At 37.2% G+C, this 17,448-nt stretch overlaps 1 protein-coding gene across 1 annotated transcript in view; it reads right to left on the reverse strand.

Moving 5' to 3' along the window:
- Positions 1–10,388, reverse strand: part of LOC108967555 (furin-like protease 2) — a 381,841-nt gene extending 371,453 nt beyond the window's left edge. Inside the window, exon 1 of the mRNA XM_018931052.1 lies at positions 10,295–10,388. The gene's annotated coding sequence lies outside the window, so the exon portion shown is untranslated. The remainder of the gene's footprint in view (positions 1–10,294) is intronic.
- Between the last annotated feature and the right edge of the window lie 7,060 nt (positions 10,389–17,448).

The following is a 17,448-nucleotide window of genomic DNA, read 5'->3' on the forward strand; positions in this document are numbered from 1 at the left end:
ATCAACTCCAGCTTTAGACTTCCTGACTATTACAGTGTCTGTCAGGTCGAGTTTGCAGCTATGAAGGTAGCAATAGAACTACTGTTCCGGAGTGCAGCCTTATTCAGAGAGGTTACTATCCGCTCAGATAGCAGAGCGGCGATAGTAGCCTTGAACTCATTATTAGTGTGTACGGGGCTGACCAAATAGCATCGAGTGTATGTGTGATAAGACTGGTATGGGTACCAGGCCACAGCAGGATCGCAGGAAATTGTAAAGCTGATCAGCTAGCAAGAAAGGCACGCTAGAACCGCTATCGGTAAATGGGAGCGGGGCAGTACTTGAGTTCTACTGCTATATCGCTGGGCTTCGCAGATTCCTTCGCCACCTTCATCGGCACATGAGCTGTCGAATAGGCCTCGGACTCAATATTGATCCTAAAAATCTAGTGATCTTTTAATCCTCAGTAAGGCCTTTTTTTCTATGGCTTCACAAAGGGCTTCATATTGTTGACTACGAGCGATCCCTCTACATCAACCATCTAACATAACCTAACCTAACCTGAGGCAAAACCAGCTAACTCACGACGTTCACTTTAGTCCAATGACTTCAGTTTTTAAGTGAGAACAATTTTATACAGATGCAAGCCCAGATCTTTTCTCAGACTCCAATCAATCAACTATTACAAAACTTTCACTCACTTATTTCAAACAAATTCTACAACTACGTCACATTTTTGAAACCTAGTCTTAACATTAAGAGTCCTTTCGAAATTTGTGTCATATATTTTCCGGTGTTCTCAAGGATATACATACATATATGCTTACATAAACATGAAGTGCCATCAACTCGCATACATAATTTAATCTCAATGTTGAAAATATTACAAAACGCATTTTTTTGGCTAGCAAGTATTATACATATATGTTACAGAACGTGTGTATAAATATATGTTTGTATGAACTCTTACTTCCTTATCGGAGAAATAGCTAGAAAAGTATCCTTGACAGCGAAAAATGCAGCGAATATTCTCTGTTAAGATTACATTTGTTTACTGTAAGTAAGCGTACGAGCTTGTATGTACGTATGTATTTCTTTCTCGATATCAGCATTTCCCTTTGAGCCTCTGTTTTCTATATATTTTTCGCATACAACGCTTAGATTTTCACACTCTGCTATGAGCTGTCAAAATCAATACGTTATGTTCTCGAACTGTAAAGAAAATGTGGGTGTTGACACTGTTATGTGAGCAGCAGAGCAGTTAAGCTTTGAAACGCATGCGTCACAAATGTCAAATGCCGACAATGTAAGAGTGACCTTCGATAATTTTGATTGCCCTTACGCTCTTTTTGAGGCGATTATGGTGTTATTTTATTAAGAATGACACAGAAGAGCATACCATGTTCAGGAAGCTCTTTAGAACTGAGAAAATAACGAATTTTACGCATCCGTGTATAATTTATAGAAATAAATATGTTGGGAAAATCCTGTAGAAATGAATGTGTGCTATTGAGAAGCGCAAAAAAAAAAACAATATCACACCCCTTAAGATTTTTAGTTAGTACGAGCTTAAAAAGCAGTGTGGAAATGAAAAACTTGACACCAATGCATTAGTTTCAGGTTTGACTGGTTGATAATCTGTGAAAGGATAAGTAGCAGTTGATATAATGGTGACTGAAATTTTAGCTCGTGATCACGGCAACATTTGGTTTCCACACATCAATCAACGGATTTATTGAGAGAACAATTCGATGAACAGATAATTTCACGTTTTGGTACGGTAAATTGGCCACCAAGATCTTGATATCACACCGCTGGCCTTTTTCCTGTAGGGATATGTAAAGTCTTATGACTAGGCGGGCAATCCCGTGTCGATTCAGGTCTCGAAGTAAAACATCGCACGTGTCATTCGCCATTTAGCAGGCGAAATGTTCGAACGAGTCATTGAAAATTTTACTCAACAGATGGACCAAAATATTCTTTCGAATGTATTTTCATATTAGGCTGTCAAAAAAGTCTTGCGGTATTTTCGCTAGTTGGCGCTGAGAGCGCGTAGTTCTAGTTTTATTCATCGCATCGGGTCATGCTATACCTTTTTGGAAAGCTCATTTCGCGCGCTAACACATGTTTGATTGATTGTCGTTTCCTTTAAGTTGTTCGTGATTTATAGCGTCGCAAACATGGAGCAAAATAAAGAGAAAATACGGCATATTTTGCAGTACTACTATGATAAAGGCAAAAATGCATCTCAAGCCGCCAATAAAATTTGTGCAGTTTATGGACGCGATACAGTTTCCATTTCCACCGCACAACGATGGTTTCAGCGTTTCCGTTCTGAAGATGCGCCACTCTCCGGAAGGCCTGTCGTCGAAAATTGCGATAAAATCGCTGAATTGGTCGAAAGAGACCGGTATATTAGCAGCCGTAGCATCGGTAAAGAGCTGGGAATGAGTCATCAAAAAAAACTTTTATGAACAATTGAAAATTCAATAAAAAAATACCGCAAGACTTCTTTGACAAACCAAATATTAGTTTAAATATGGGTCCCTTTAATGACGTCTTTGCAAATTGAAATCAGCATGAACTGGTGCGCTCTTCACGTCACTTGCGTCAGTTTGTGTACATACACTAAAATAAGAGCTGAGATTTGTTTTAGAAAATATCTTCACATACTATAAACATAAGAGTCTGAAGTCATATTAATTTTCATTACCATTTCCTCAAGACTCCAGCCACTAACCAATTCACCCTCCAACGGAGCCACCTTTGCATCAAACCAAGCATCACTTTATAGCGACATAACAACCATACCCGCCTTACTATATTTTACAAAGTTACGCTTTAGCGCTGTTCACCCCCCTGCATTGTCCACCGCACTGTGGGTTTTATAACGTTTCGTCTTACTTGTCCCCATTGCACGTTACCCCATAGTTCCACATCTAATTTGCATATACGCACAACAGTAATTGGATTATAAAAGATATCGATGACGATAACAATGTTGTTGTTATTGCTTTGCTCATCCCCATTTCCCTATTTACTCGCAGCACATGCTTGCTGGTGTTGTTTGCTTTTGTTTTTGTAGTGTCATTGATACTTTGGAGCAAAGCAAAGCCGGCAAGGTGAGAAGTGATGATTGTTAATGTTATGGATTTAAAGGTGAAGGCGTTAAAAATAACTCACTGCAAAGGTGCAAGCATAACAGTGAATTTACAGGGTGAGCAATTACAAGAAATCATAAATAATTGCGAGCCAAGTAGGTTACTGCGCGGGGCTGCAACATACTTGGGCGTAAACGAGTATATGATATTCAAGTGATAGCTGTCAAATGAAACATGGCGCACCCTGTATGCTGAGTTGCAGTTGATGTGTGAATCTGTGAAAGCAGGAAGAAATGGGGCAGCAGTTCAACAAGTTTTTTGTAATAATGAAATAATATAAAAATCGTGAGGAAACTGTATGGCATAAAAGTGTCATCGCGACGTTATGCCTTTAGGTTATGCCTGAAATTAGAGCAGGGCGCTGTTCGCGCGTGCATAATTTGCCTGGGCTTGTCCTTTTCATTGCTAAGGAAATTAATACCAAAAATAATGAAAACAAAACGCTGTCTCGGAAAAAGTCAAGGTACGTATTGGCTTACACTAACGTAATATGGAAATATATAGATCTCCGGAAATATTTAATGTCATGGAAAGTATGGCAAACATTTCAATATTCGTTCATCTCACAGCTGACAGGTATACATAACCGAAGCATATCCGGTATTTAACCAAGTACCCAGAACTGCCAATTCAACAGCAATGCAAACAACGAATGAAATGAATCATAAGTTTAACCACCAAGCTTATACCATCGCCATATCGCTATATATTTTCAGGGAAATTTTCTATGAGCAATCTTTTGATCACTCGCTGAGAAACATAACAAGACTTAAAGGTAATTTAAAGAATTTGTCTCCCTAGAATAACACATTTTTTGTCAAAATTCGCTTTTTTTTAGTTCTTCTTTAAAGGTTACTTCAGCGGCCCTCTAAATTTTGGATATAATTTTTGTAGTACGATTTGCCCTTTGCTTTTACTTTCAGGCCTCACTTTCGACAATCGCCTCTATATTCGACGAAAACTTCTTTTCATCGAGCATTATTTTGAGATGTGAGAACAGGAAATTGTTGCTAGTGGTTAGATTTGAGAACATGCTGGCTGCTGTGGCAACTGAAAGTGCGATTCATGGACTTTTGTTTTGGTTTCTTACTGACTTATGACCAGAAGCTTGGTGAAAACGCCCTTTTTTCTTCAAATACGGCGGTTTTTTTTTTGGTGATTTCGTTTTTCAAACGGTCCCATAACGCTATATAATACATAGTATTTGTTGATGGCCTGTCTTTTTCAAGGCAGTCCATAAGAATCATTCCATGTCAATTTCAAAATAAAGTCGCCATAATCTTGCTAGCCCTTTTACCAGACTTTAGAGCGGGTTCATCGCGAGCAGTCCACTCAGATGACTGTCGTTTAGACAGAAGAAAGAAAAAATGGAGCCATGTTTCATTCTTTACCACATATCGATATAAAAACTTGAGTTTATTACGCTTGAACATATAAAAACACTGCTCTGAATCATCAACTTGTCGTTGTTTTTGGTCAAAAGAGAGCTTGAGGGCACCCATTTTGATTAAAGGGTTCTCATACACAAATATTAATAAAAGATATGATGTACACGTTCAGTTTATATCTTTGGTGCGCCTGCTATCTCGAACGAATTCACTTTACGGCCAGCCAAAAATATGTTGTGGCCTTTCCTGATGGTTTCTTCGGTCACAATTAATTAAGGGTACCACTACATTGACGGCATTGGATGCTCATTTCAGCACGTCTAAGCTTAGCGTACCATTTCTTGTTGGTTGCTTTTCCTAGGGTAATAACCTTTCGCGTTCTCGTCATCAAGCTAAGTTTTTGCTTGAACAGTAGTTCGTCTCTTCAAAAACCAATATTTTATCAGCACCCGAAATTCTGTTTTATCCATATTTTTAAAATAAAATTTTTCACAAAATATGTAGCATAAATTCAACTTGTTTTCTCTGTAGTAGCCAAATTATAGCGTAGATACTTAATACTCATCTGAAAAACCATTTCAGATACTTGTATTTGTTTTTATCGAGCTCAAAGCAATTCTGTAATCGTATGCCCGTTGATACAAAATCTGGATAATCCTAAATTCAACAGTTAAATCTATTATGCCGTAACAGTGCCAGTTCATGTATTTGTAAACAAATATGTAGGCCATATAATCGTGGGTACATACATACATATGTAATGGTGTTAAGAATAAACTGGATATAACTAAGTAGTTTAAACTGCTTAAATGTCTCGTGTTACACTTATCCAGAATAGCCAAGAATAGGCGAAAATAAAAGTGCTGTACTAGTGGGTAACAACAATAGACACATAAGGCGAAACGTGCGAGCTTCGAAGAGATTTTGAATGAAGTATAGAAGTAGAATGAAAAAAGGTAAATGCCAGTATTACTCATTATCAACTGAAGTATTCGTTGATTGATAAATAAATATCACGAAATGTATTAAAAATTAAGTAATATTTGAAATTAATCCCAAGGAACCTTAAATTTAAGTAAATTTCTAATAAGATAACGACCGCTAAGATACTGAAGTTCCAAATAAAAATGACAGAAATTACTACTTGAATGTCCGTATTTTAAGCTTTAAACAAGGAGTAGGGTAACAACCCGACATTAAGAAAATTTACAGCTACTTTCATTTCTTTCTTTCTTGGTGTTTGATACTGTACGAAGTTCCAAATAAATGGACTTGTTGTCTGGTACTTGTAAAACTTATAAGAGTGTAAACTCTAACGTTTTGCAGACCACAATACGAGTAGTATTATTGGGTTAAACTAGACGGAAAAATATACCAACTTGTGGTTAGAAAAGACACCCCGCCTTTAGGCAAACATTTTTCTGAACTCACGTATGACAGTCACAACTTTAGAATAATGTTCGTCTCGAGATCTTTGTTGGAAACACTCAAAGTCGATAAGTGGACAATGGCCTAAGTAATTAGTTGGAGATTCCAAATTCTCCTCATTAAATCAGAAGAGAAGTTTTATAAGTTGTTTTATGCACTGTTATTTAAATATCCCGAAATATTGGGATTAGAAGTTCTTAAATTTAGTAAAGAATATCATTCATTGCAGAGGGATTTAAAAACCGAAAATTTTCGGGATTACAAAGATAAAGTTCAAAAAAAGTAAAGGATAATTATGATATTAAGTGAAGAATGCCATTCGTTCCGGAGTGACTACAATCCCGAAAAGCTCAACAACGAAACGTCCTCATAACATAACCCGTATTTCCCGAAGAGTTTCGGGATTACTAATTTGAGGTGTCGAAATTTTTGGATTAAAAATTTCGTACTCTCCGAGTGAAGAACATATTATATATACAATCTGAACCGGAATTATGAAATTTTCGGGATCACCAATATAAAGTACCGAAATTACGGGATTCAAAGTGTTGAGGTTAGTAAAGCATACAATTCTTTCCGGAATAACTTGAATTCCGAAAAGTTTCGGGTTCACTAATCTGAAGTCCCGATATTACGGGGTTCAAGAGAGTTGTGGTTAGTGAAGAATTCATTCCGGATGGACTTAAATCGCAAAATTTTCCGTGATCACCAGACAAAGTCCCGAAATTTCGGGATTCGATTCTCTCGTTTCGTTAGTGAGGAATACCATTCATTCTGGCGTGGCCGCAACATTACTACTATTAAATATTTGTATGTAAAAAATAAATTTAATTAAATATTGCATCAAAGATGATTTCTTGCTAACTCTGTGGACTTGAAATTCTCAAATTAATTAACAGTAAACCAAACCATACACTAACTAAAGCTCTGTGTTGTTATATTTTTTGCTGACACGCACAAACCCTGACCTGAGCATATGGTTGATGATGGTCTGGTTCGGCAAATTTATTTTTCTCTTCGTGTGTGTGGGTGCATAAGCGTCACACAAGTCACGCGGTGATATTTGGCCAAAAGCCAAACGTACTACAAACCACAAGAACAGGAATAAAGCAATAAAAACGAACGAAACGAAGCCAAGTAAAACGAGAGTTTAAGTCAATAACTCGTAATTCCACCGCTTTCCGAGCGTTTTCCCACATAAGAAATGTGCTATACTCACTGTAATTTTATACTTTTTTATTATTTTGCAATTTTTTTCATTTTCCTTATTTTTTTCGCCTTTGCGCACGCATATACGTAAACAGTGTGGTTTGTAAATAGTATGAAATATGCATGACCGTGGAGGTCAGCTGGGTCTTGTCGCCATGCCAGCGGGTTAAATATACATTTTTTGGATTTTCGCAAACAAAAAAAAAAAAAAATTAAAAACTTAAATAACAAAAAATTCGTTGAAGAGAAGCAAAATCTTGGAAAAAAATGCGTTAATTCCACTTGCACGGTCAGCTGTTTGCTTGCACTTGGCGAGAGGCAAATAGGCGGACGCACAATGAATCCAGCATGTGGTGAGTAGTGCCAAAAATAAACCGAACACAAAACGCCCATTTACACATGTAAGCGTAGACATGTGTGTGTTTGTGTGAAACGTGACTTACCGGCAATCACTTTGGCGCTACCTATTTGGCGAAGCCATTTACGTCAGCAACAAAGGCAATCAACCGGTTTGGTGGAGACGGCTGGCAGTTTGGCTCAGTTTACACACATACATACATACAGATATATGTACATATGTACTATAAACTGTTATATATACATTATTTTAGGCACTTAACGATTTTTGGTGAAATGCAAATTTTTTCCCAATATTTTTTCAAAGACTTCTATTTGCTTGCTTTGTTTATCTTTTGAACCGGTTTTTATAACAAATGTCTCTATAATTTAAAGTAGCATTTTTTTCGTTATTTTGGGTTTTTTTCTTTCGCTGCAAAAGCATTAATTTAAACGGTATCGGCCATTAGCCGGTTTTACTTTCATTTTCATTAACATTTTGTGCGACTTCTAATCCAAATTTATGCATAATCTATGTGTATTTACACTATTAGTATATATAACTGTATGCCAGTTGTGTGTGTGATCGAACGAATAGCGCCAAATAAACAAGAAAATCAAAAGTGGCCAAACTTTTGTACAAATTGCTTTGAGAGTCTTCGCAATCGCTAAGGAAACCAGTTTAACTGCAACGAACAGGAAGCCCCGCAGCATCGAAAGTACAGTGGGTAAAAATATACAAATTCACGGTAAAACTATTTCTTACGCAAAACTATGTTATATACTATATATATTTATTCAAATATTTCATGAAGTACTAAAGCAAATATTTATTATTTTTAAGAAAGGCATTGTAATACAATGTCACAACTCAAACAGCAGAACTTCTGGCAAAGCTCGTATACCATTACGTTGAAACTGTTCACTTTCAGACCCTATCCAAGAACCAAGCCATTTGTTGATGTCGTCTTGTGAGCTGAAATGCTTCTGAGTCAGACCATGGCCTATCGAACGGAACAAATAATAATCGGACAATGTGGTACAATATCTGGGCATATGGTGAGTTCCCATTTAAGCTATTCATGTTCGGCAAAGCGTTGCCGTGCAGCACAATCAGTTTCTCAACGGTATTGAGGTCATAAGGAATAAAAGTTCTTGGCTTCAGAATCATACCCACGGTGTGTGTTCGCTTTGAAATGACTTGGCGGGTGAATCACAATGCTGAAGCAAGCTTTTCTTACGGATTCTTACCAAGCAACGTCTCCAATTCACCGTCTTCGAAGGTTTTTGGCTTTTCTTAACGTAAACAGTCGTTAATATGGAAATCGCCGCCTTTGAAGCAACGAAGCTAATGCTGTTTCACTTGGGGCAGAAACAATGCCATTATTTTAACATTACCTTAATCTTTTATGTTCACTATTTTGACTATCTTTTTAGAAGTCTTAAATCCACTTTCAAGTAAAGGCTGCACTGCACAATTTTTTAATAGCTTTTGTTACAGTTACAGTTTTAAAACAATTTTTTAACCGCGATACTTGATTTGCTAGACCTCTATACCACATGACTAGACCTTTATATAGTGCCGGAGTAGCCGTGGCGTCGGTTTGGTGCAATTTTCAGCAACTCAAACTGACGTATGGAACGACTTGACTTGAAGACGTACAAAATACACTGAAACCGCTCGACGTCCCAAGCGATATCAGCTCGCTTTATGGGCTTTTGAAAAGTTCCAAGAAGAGTCGACGTTTTCGAGCCAAATTTTGATCAGCGATGAGGATAACTTCTGACTCAATGGGTATATAAACAAGTAAAATTTCCGCATTTGGGGAGAAGAGTAACCTGAAGAGATTTAAGATCGGCCATTTCATGTAGAAAAAACATTGGTTTGGTGTGGTTTGTGGGGCGATTGAAATCATCGGTCCGTTATTCTTCAAAAATGATGCCGACAAGTACGTAACCGGCGACCGTTATCGCGCCATGATAACCGACTATTTGAAGCTGAAAGTGGAAGCTCGGGATTTCAGCGACATTTGGTTTCAATGTCAATGGATTAATGGAGTGAACACTTTGATAAGCAAATAATTTCACGTTTTGCATCGGTCGATGGGCCACCAAGATCGTGGTATATCCCAGCGTTAGACTTTTTTGCTGTGGGAATATGTTAAATTTAAAATCACGCGTGTCATTCGCCAGTTACCTGTGGAAACGCTCGAACGAGTCAACCAAAATTTGACTCAACGTACGGACCATCAGAGAAATGCCAAAGGATGTTCTTTCGAACGATATTAAACATTCGCCATTAAATTTGGAGTTTTTGTGTTTTTTCTTGAAAATAAGTAGGGAACCTAAACCTGGATCACCATTTAAAAGCTTATATCCGTAGAAACAATTTGTAAAAGTTGAGTGCTTATTATTCCAATAGTCGACAACGAAAGGTTAACCAGATATTGAACTGAAAATTATAAGCTGAGAAGAAATCAACAGTTCAGAAAAGTTTGAAAATTAAGGTGTATACATAAAATCATCTTTTCATACATTAAATCTTAGAATTGACCGTCATTTGGCCTCAGAAGTAGTGTTCAGTAAATCAATATTCAGACTGTCTAAAATAATTTAAGACCACCTATCTGTATGCTAATAGTAGCACTAAGTATAAACACGTCATAAAGCTCTCGATATATAGATTTAAAAATGTTTTTTTTTTGTTTTTGTTTTTTTTTTTTTGTTTTTTTGCCTTTCAGTAATTTTTTTATTATATATTACAGTTATATAATATAGTTATTCAAAGCTTACCTTTAATTATTTCCGATTCTTAAACAATTCCTTAGTAATGCACGAAATCACACAAGATTTATTTCTATTTTTCATGTAACAAAAATTCCGATTTTAACACACTGTCCGCATAATACATGCATACAAACATACATGTGTACATGTACGTGTTGCAGTTGTTGCAGCACGCTTTTGCTGCTCTCTAGCGGGAAATTACTTTATTATTTATGTTATTTTATATGATTTAATAAATTCACGACGCTTAACATACAAGCAAATATAAGTAAATAATTAAAAATGCTCAACACACACTTTTAGTTTTTGTTCTTATTCCGTTTTCTACACTTTACGCACATTTCTAAGGAACTTTCACGAACGCAGCGCTAACACAGCTGAAGCACAACATTTTATCGCACTACAACAACGCGCATACACAACAAAGTCACTAACTTTATACAACAACACTAGGAATTTGCGTTACTTTTAGCACTTGTTTCTAATAAAATATTTATGAAATATGTATAATTATTTCTTTTCTTATTTACACAAAACACAACTTTCTTGATAAACACGCCGCTTGGCACAGCTGTTCGCTCGTTTTAACTGTCAAAAGGCGCTTTTGACACTTTGCATACAGCACTTTTTGACACTCTACAAAATGGTAACAGCACAGCCAGCAGTCATGCGCAGTGAGGCGCAACCAGTTGGCAATGTGAGCTAACCAAAGAGCGAGCAGGCAAACAACATAAAAGCGTTAGCATAGTAAAGTGCAATGAAGCGAGCGGGTGGTTGAATAACAACTGCAAGCAAACATACATACACTCGTTCGGCTTGTGTTATCAGCAGTCCAAGCTTGCCTTGATCTCTATGCGCGAGAGTGCTATTGAAAGAGCACGGGCAGCTACGAATTTCAACAACACTCTCTTCGCTGTCGTGCAGGCACGCTCTTGCTGACTCCACTTTGCTATAAAAGCGTACGCAACATGAGCGCCGTAGCAACAGCTACAAAATGTTGCGCAACATTTGAGTGCATTCAATGATGTTGCGGCACTGTAAAGCTGGTGTCTATGGCGCTGTTAATGCAAATACGAGCGTAATGCATTGGTGATTTCGCTGTTACGAACGCATTTACGAGTGTTTATGTATACATTATATATACATACATATTTACGTATATTATTTCTTTCAGTTTCTTTTTTTTATACTGAACTTAAAATTTTGCTTATGAAAATATTTCAAAACTCCTCGTAATCTCGTTAGCTTTTCATAGGTCAATCTCGGCGTAAATAGCGGTGACAGCTCTGCCCTGACTTTTGCGCTGCTAGATAATTAATTAGCAGCTCTGTAAGTTTGTAAATTTAATTAATGAATTGGTCACTTGACGTGGGTCAGTGGCGCGTTTTGTGGCGAATTTAATTTTAGAAAAAAATTCTGTTTAAGATTTTTATACGCATACACTAATACACATACAATTGAACACATAAAATTGATTGATTATTTAGCTTATTTAATTAGGTAAAGAAATTTGGCTTAATTTAAAATGGTGGTGTGTTTTATAAAGCTGCAATTTCGAGGTCGCAGTGTGGAGCCAGCTTCTAGAAGTAAGCTATTGGGTGGTTATTTAGGTGCTTAGAAATACATATATACATATGTATTTTAATATTACTGCCGTAGTTGTTAACTTTTATGAGAGATAGCTGGCATATTTTTTGTATTGTATAGGAAGAACTAATTATAGTGAAATCAGACCAAAATGTCTTTGTAAAATATGTCTAAAATAATTGTTTATACTTTTGATGTTGTAATATGTTTTTATTAAAATAAAATAGTCTAATGTCTGATTTTTTTTTTCTCCTCAAATTGTTTCTTCCATATAATTTTTTTTGCATATTCATTATTATTTTACAATTTAATACTGTATTTAAAAAAAATCCCGCCGATCCGCCTAAAAACTGATGAGGTAGATGCAAGGTGTATATTAAAGTTCTTTTGCTTTCCGTATAGGCCATTTTTAAAAAGCCTTAAAAAAGAAAATCGCTGACCAAGTTTCCGCGAAGCCAAGCTATGTAGTAGTAGAACAAAAGAAGTCGAGAGCGCCGACCCGCCCGCATTTTTCCGATAGCCGTACAAGGGTGCATTTTCTTGCTAGCTCAATCAGATTTACAGGTTCCTGTGATTCCGCTGTGGCCTGGTACCCATACCAGTCTTATCAAAAAGACATTCGATGCTATTGACAGCGAGGCTAAGCACTCTTTGACCAGCCTTGAACACACAGTTAATGAGTCTCTGCTATCTGAGGGGAATGTCATTTCTCTGAAAAAGGCTGCACTCCGTAGCAGTAGCGTTGTCAGGCAGTCGGAAGCTGCAGTTGATTGAGAGCTCTTGACAGTAAACCCCTCCACCAACCTTCCCCCCAATCTTTGACGAATCCGTAAAGAAGCTCACTACCCCTCCCCTACAACGACTCCATGATCCAAGTGATTCGGTATGAAGTCAAAGAGTGTGAGTCTCTGATTCCGGTAGCAAATTTCGTAGCCATCCCCCCGAGTTCTGCAACAGGACAAGGCAATCGTTTTTTCATCAAAGTAGTAGATCTTATGGATGGAGTCATGTGTAGGAGTTTACGCAAGTGAGGAAAGTTCTCTGTGACCAGAAACGATTCTTTTACATATGGCTCAGGCAGCTGATGACTTCCGGTCTTTGACCAAGCATCCTCTGGGTARACTAAGAACATCCGTTTGAAGGCGAACTAAAGTGGGAAGGCGAAACATCCACCCTGTAAGGTTGGACGCTGGGTTTGGGACCACGTAAACAAACGCACCCAAACAAGAACAACAAGCTTCGGATGAAAGACCCCCCTTTTGGTGACTTCAGAAGTAAAATCCTCTCTACACCTCTATAAGCCGCTCATTATTTCTATCCTGCTATATAGTGCAGCAGCTTGGACAATGACAACAACCGATGAGTCGACGTTGGGAGTTTCGAGAGGAAATTTCTGCGAAAGATTTACGGTCCTTTGCGTGTTGGCCACGGCGAATATCGCATTCGATGGAACGATGTGCTTTATGAGATATATGACGACATTGACATAGTTCAGCGAATTAAAAGACAACGGCTACGCTGGCTAGGTCATGATTTCGGAATGGACAAAAATACTCCAGCTCTGAAAGTATTCGTCGCAATACCCGCCGGGGGAAGCAGAGGAAGAGAAAGAACTCCACTGCGATGGAAGGACCTGGCTACGCTTGGAATCTCCAATTGGTGCCAAACATCGAAAAGGAAAAACGACTGGCACCACGCGCAATAACCGCGAAAGCGGTGACTATTCCAGTAAAGAAGAAGATCACTAGACAGAAATTATTATATCTTCTCACTGAAATATCTAATTTAATTATACTTTATTTAACTTTGTTTGTTTAATAGAATTGTCACAAAATGTAAAGAAATGAGAAACTGTCAGCCCTTAAGTTTGAGGTGTAGTCAAAACGCTCTAAGGTTTATACTGAGTGGAATCAGTATAAAAAGAAACAAAAAAAAATGCAATATAATACATTTCCACTTGCAGCGAAAGATTGACTTAAATAACGGGTCAACTAAAACAAGCGATGCGACGCGACACAAGCACGCTCTCAAATACAAAACACCTATGGGTGTATGTGTGTGTATATCTGTGTTTTACAACCAAATAATGGCGGATGATCTACCAACTCAGACAACGTGTCACGGCTGATCCATTTCTGGCAACGCCTTGCATACAGCTGACAGCCAAAAACATGTGCACACCCAAACACAGACATGTAAATAAATATTACACTTGGATTTGTGTATATTTGCCTTATTTTTTTTGTTAGTTTTACAACTTTTTTCCATCACTCGCATGTAAATTCATCGAAAACTATTCAAGTGCATAACCATGGCACGTACCGATTGCATCCGGTTATTTGCTGCTGGGAGTAGTTATTTCACCCAAAAAATGCTGGATTCCTCTGCGGAAGTGACAAAATAAGCGAGTTTTGAAGGCAAAATAAATAGGAAAACGGTAAAAACAATATGGATTAGAATAGCAAGCATATGCGCGCATGTGTGTGTGTATGTGTGCGGTATTCTAGCAAGGTTTTCACAGGTAGCACTTGCACAAATTTGCATTTAGATGGAAATTCATTCAGCCAGCGCCACCCCATGCCGTGCAACAATAGCCGTGAGTGGAGTGGAGTTGGCTGCAAGCAGCAGCGCCGCTTGTAACAACAAAAACGTCGAAAAAGTGTGACAATAGCGAAAATATAAATGTGGCGTGGCAGGGGAGTGAAAGAGGTGTACGGCAAAGTGCCTTTAGGTGCCACCAACTTGCCACTTTCAGGCGTATTTTTGTTGTTGCATTTTTTCGTAGTTTCTGCTGCTGCCATCGGTGCTGCTCATGTTGACGCCGTTGATGTCGTTGCCACTATTACAAACACTCCGTGCGTGTTGTTGCCGCCACACTGTCGTTATCAACGGCAGCGCGCGAGCGTTTTCGCACTTTCCGCCGAATGTGTGAAATATCTACACGAAATGGCATGTCAGCTGCAATGTTAAAAAGGTAGCTAGCTGTCGGCACAGGAGCATCGAAAAGTGTATAGTTACACATACTAACGTATATGAGTGGCAATGACAGTATGTCCCCAGCGCAAATAAAACAAATTGGTTCTTATGTTATATGATGCGCGTATGGATACTGAGCATGTTTTGTAAATATATTATATATGGAAACTAAAATTATTGCGCTGTTGACTAGGTGTAACGTTTCATAAGTTCAGTTTACTGATATTAATCGATATTAAATACGAATAATGTGGCATCACTGTTAACAAAAAATTTGTTAATATAAAAAATTCCTAATTACTTGACAAATTTATTAAAATTTTGGATTTAATTTATTACAATTTTAAGGTGTGTACTTTTTGTTCTGGTGGCAACGCTATTAAAAATTATTTATTAATTATGGGAAAACTACATAACAATAGACGTAGACGTTTCATATGTTCAGTTTACAAATATTAATAGATACTAAACACAAATGAGGTGGCAACGCTGTTAATAAAAAATTTTGAAAATAAACAATAGCGCGCACATTATTTGAAAAAATTATGAAAATGTAGGACTTTATTTATTAAAATTTTAAAGTATGTAATTTTTTTACTGGTGGCAACGCTATTAAAAATTATTTATTAATTATGGGCAATTACATAGCGTTAGACCTAGCCGTTTCATAAGTTTCGTATACTAATATTAATAGATATTAAAAACAAATGAGGTGGTAACGCTGTTAATAAATATTGAGAAAATAAACAATTTTCAATTACTTGACAAAATTACAAAAATTGTAACATTTAATTGAATTTTATTTAATAAAAAATTAAAGTATGTATTTTTTGCTGGTGGCAACGCTATTAAAAATCTCTTATTAATTAAAGAAAAATTACATAATAAATAAATAACCACATATATGCTTATTGTATATGCTATACGGCTGACAACCTGATCAAATATGACTCGGACTGGTCCATTAAAACTGCGCGTGCAATCCGAATCGATTTAAAAAAAATTCTAGTTTCATACAACCTTTCTTATGTTCGTGATAAGTTTTATCTCTACATTTCAAATAGTGTGTGTTTGTTGGGAGGATGAAGCCATGTGTAGAATTTTACGTAAGTAAGGAAAGTTCCCTGAGCGCCATTTACTTGAGAGTTTCCAGAAACGGTTCTTTGACATATGGCTCAATCAGCTCTCCACTTCCTGTCTTAGACCAAGTATCCTCTGGGGGGCTAAAGAAATATCCATTTTAAGGCGAGCGAAATTGAGAAGGTGAATTATCTCTCCGCAGGGTTGTGCGCTGAGTCCTGGATTCGTCATGTAAAAAAAACAACGAAAAGGACGAAATGGCCTCATATGATGACCACTGCAAACGTATTAAGGATTACGATGTAAGAACATGGACATGGAATGTCAGGTCCCTTAATCGGGAAAGTTACGCTGATATCCTCGTAAGAGTAAAGGCTGACATCACCGCCGCTCAGGAAGTGCGATGGATGGGACAAAGACTAAGACGAATAAGTCATTGTGGTATGTGAACTGCGTAAGCCGTGTCTACGCTAATAAAGAAGTAGAAGTTTGTTTGTCAGCTATTTTGGTTATGACGCGAAAAGTTTGACAGACAATTTTTACCATGGAAATAATATCGAACAAAGAGTTTTTATAGAATACGGCTTTAGAATCATGGATAATATTGTAGAAGTCAAACTCTACTTTATCACGAATATAAGTATTTGAGTGACACAAAGCCTTCTGAAGATCGAAAACTTCTTCTGATGTGATTGGTTCATCTAATTCTGTTAACTGAGGCTTTAAAAATCGTTCTGTTGGCATCGCAGAAATATCAATGGATCTTAAAATTTCTTTTGCTTCGATTTAAACATTAAGATTAAGGTTTTTGGGTATGAAGCTTAACAAAATTGACTAGCACCAAAAAACTTGAATCTTTTGGCAAAAATGCCAAGGGAAGAAGTCGGAGCAGCTGAAAACTCTACATACTTCAAACAAATCATTACTGGTGACGGAACGTGATCTTATGAATACGCCATCGAACTGTCGAATTGAATAGCAAATGGCGCTCCAAAAAGTAGCTGAAACTGGAAAGAAGATCGTGCGTTCGGCGATAAGTGACGCAGCTTTCCAAATTAGATCCGTTGCCAAATAGTCTTCTAAAATGTCACACTATTTCCGGATATAAAAATTGTAAACAAACAAAATTTCAAACTAAAAGATTCAGAATTAACTCTTTTAGTATATCAATGTCTGTGCACTGAGATTGCGAGTATTACCCAGTGGATGATTGCTAAATTTTCTTTCAAGCATATTGAAATTTTAAAAAAATTATAGTAATTTTTTCTAAATTTATGATGCCTTCATCCGTGCCATGGGTTCTTCTATGAGACAGTTTGCATTTTAACTAAGAGAAGAATCTCTAATCATAGAATATACCATTACAAAGCACACAACTTCATTGCAGTGTGGTTGTGGGTGAATACCTCCGCACTTTATCATCTCGCTAAATTGTAGCTGTCTTTCAGTTTGCAAGTGAAATTTACCACTTAGTTACATACCCCGCCTCCACAATATATGCGTCCGTTGAAATACAA

This window comes from Bactrocera latifrons, unplaced genomic scaffold (assembly GCF_001853355.1).
Source record: "Bactrocera latifrons isolate USDA-ARS-PBARC rearing strain unplaced genomic scaffold, ASM185335v1 scaffold_19, whole genome shotgun sequence".
Classification (NCBI taxonomy): domain Eukaryota; kingdom Metazoa; phylum Arthropoda; class Insecta; order Diptera; family Tephritidae; genus Bactrocera; species Bactrocera latifrons.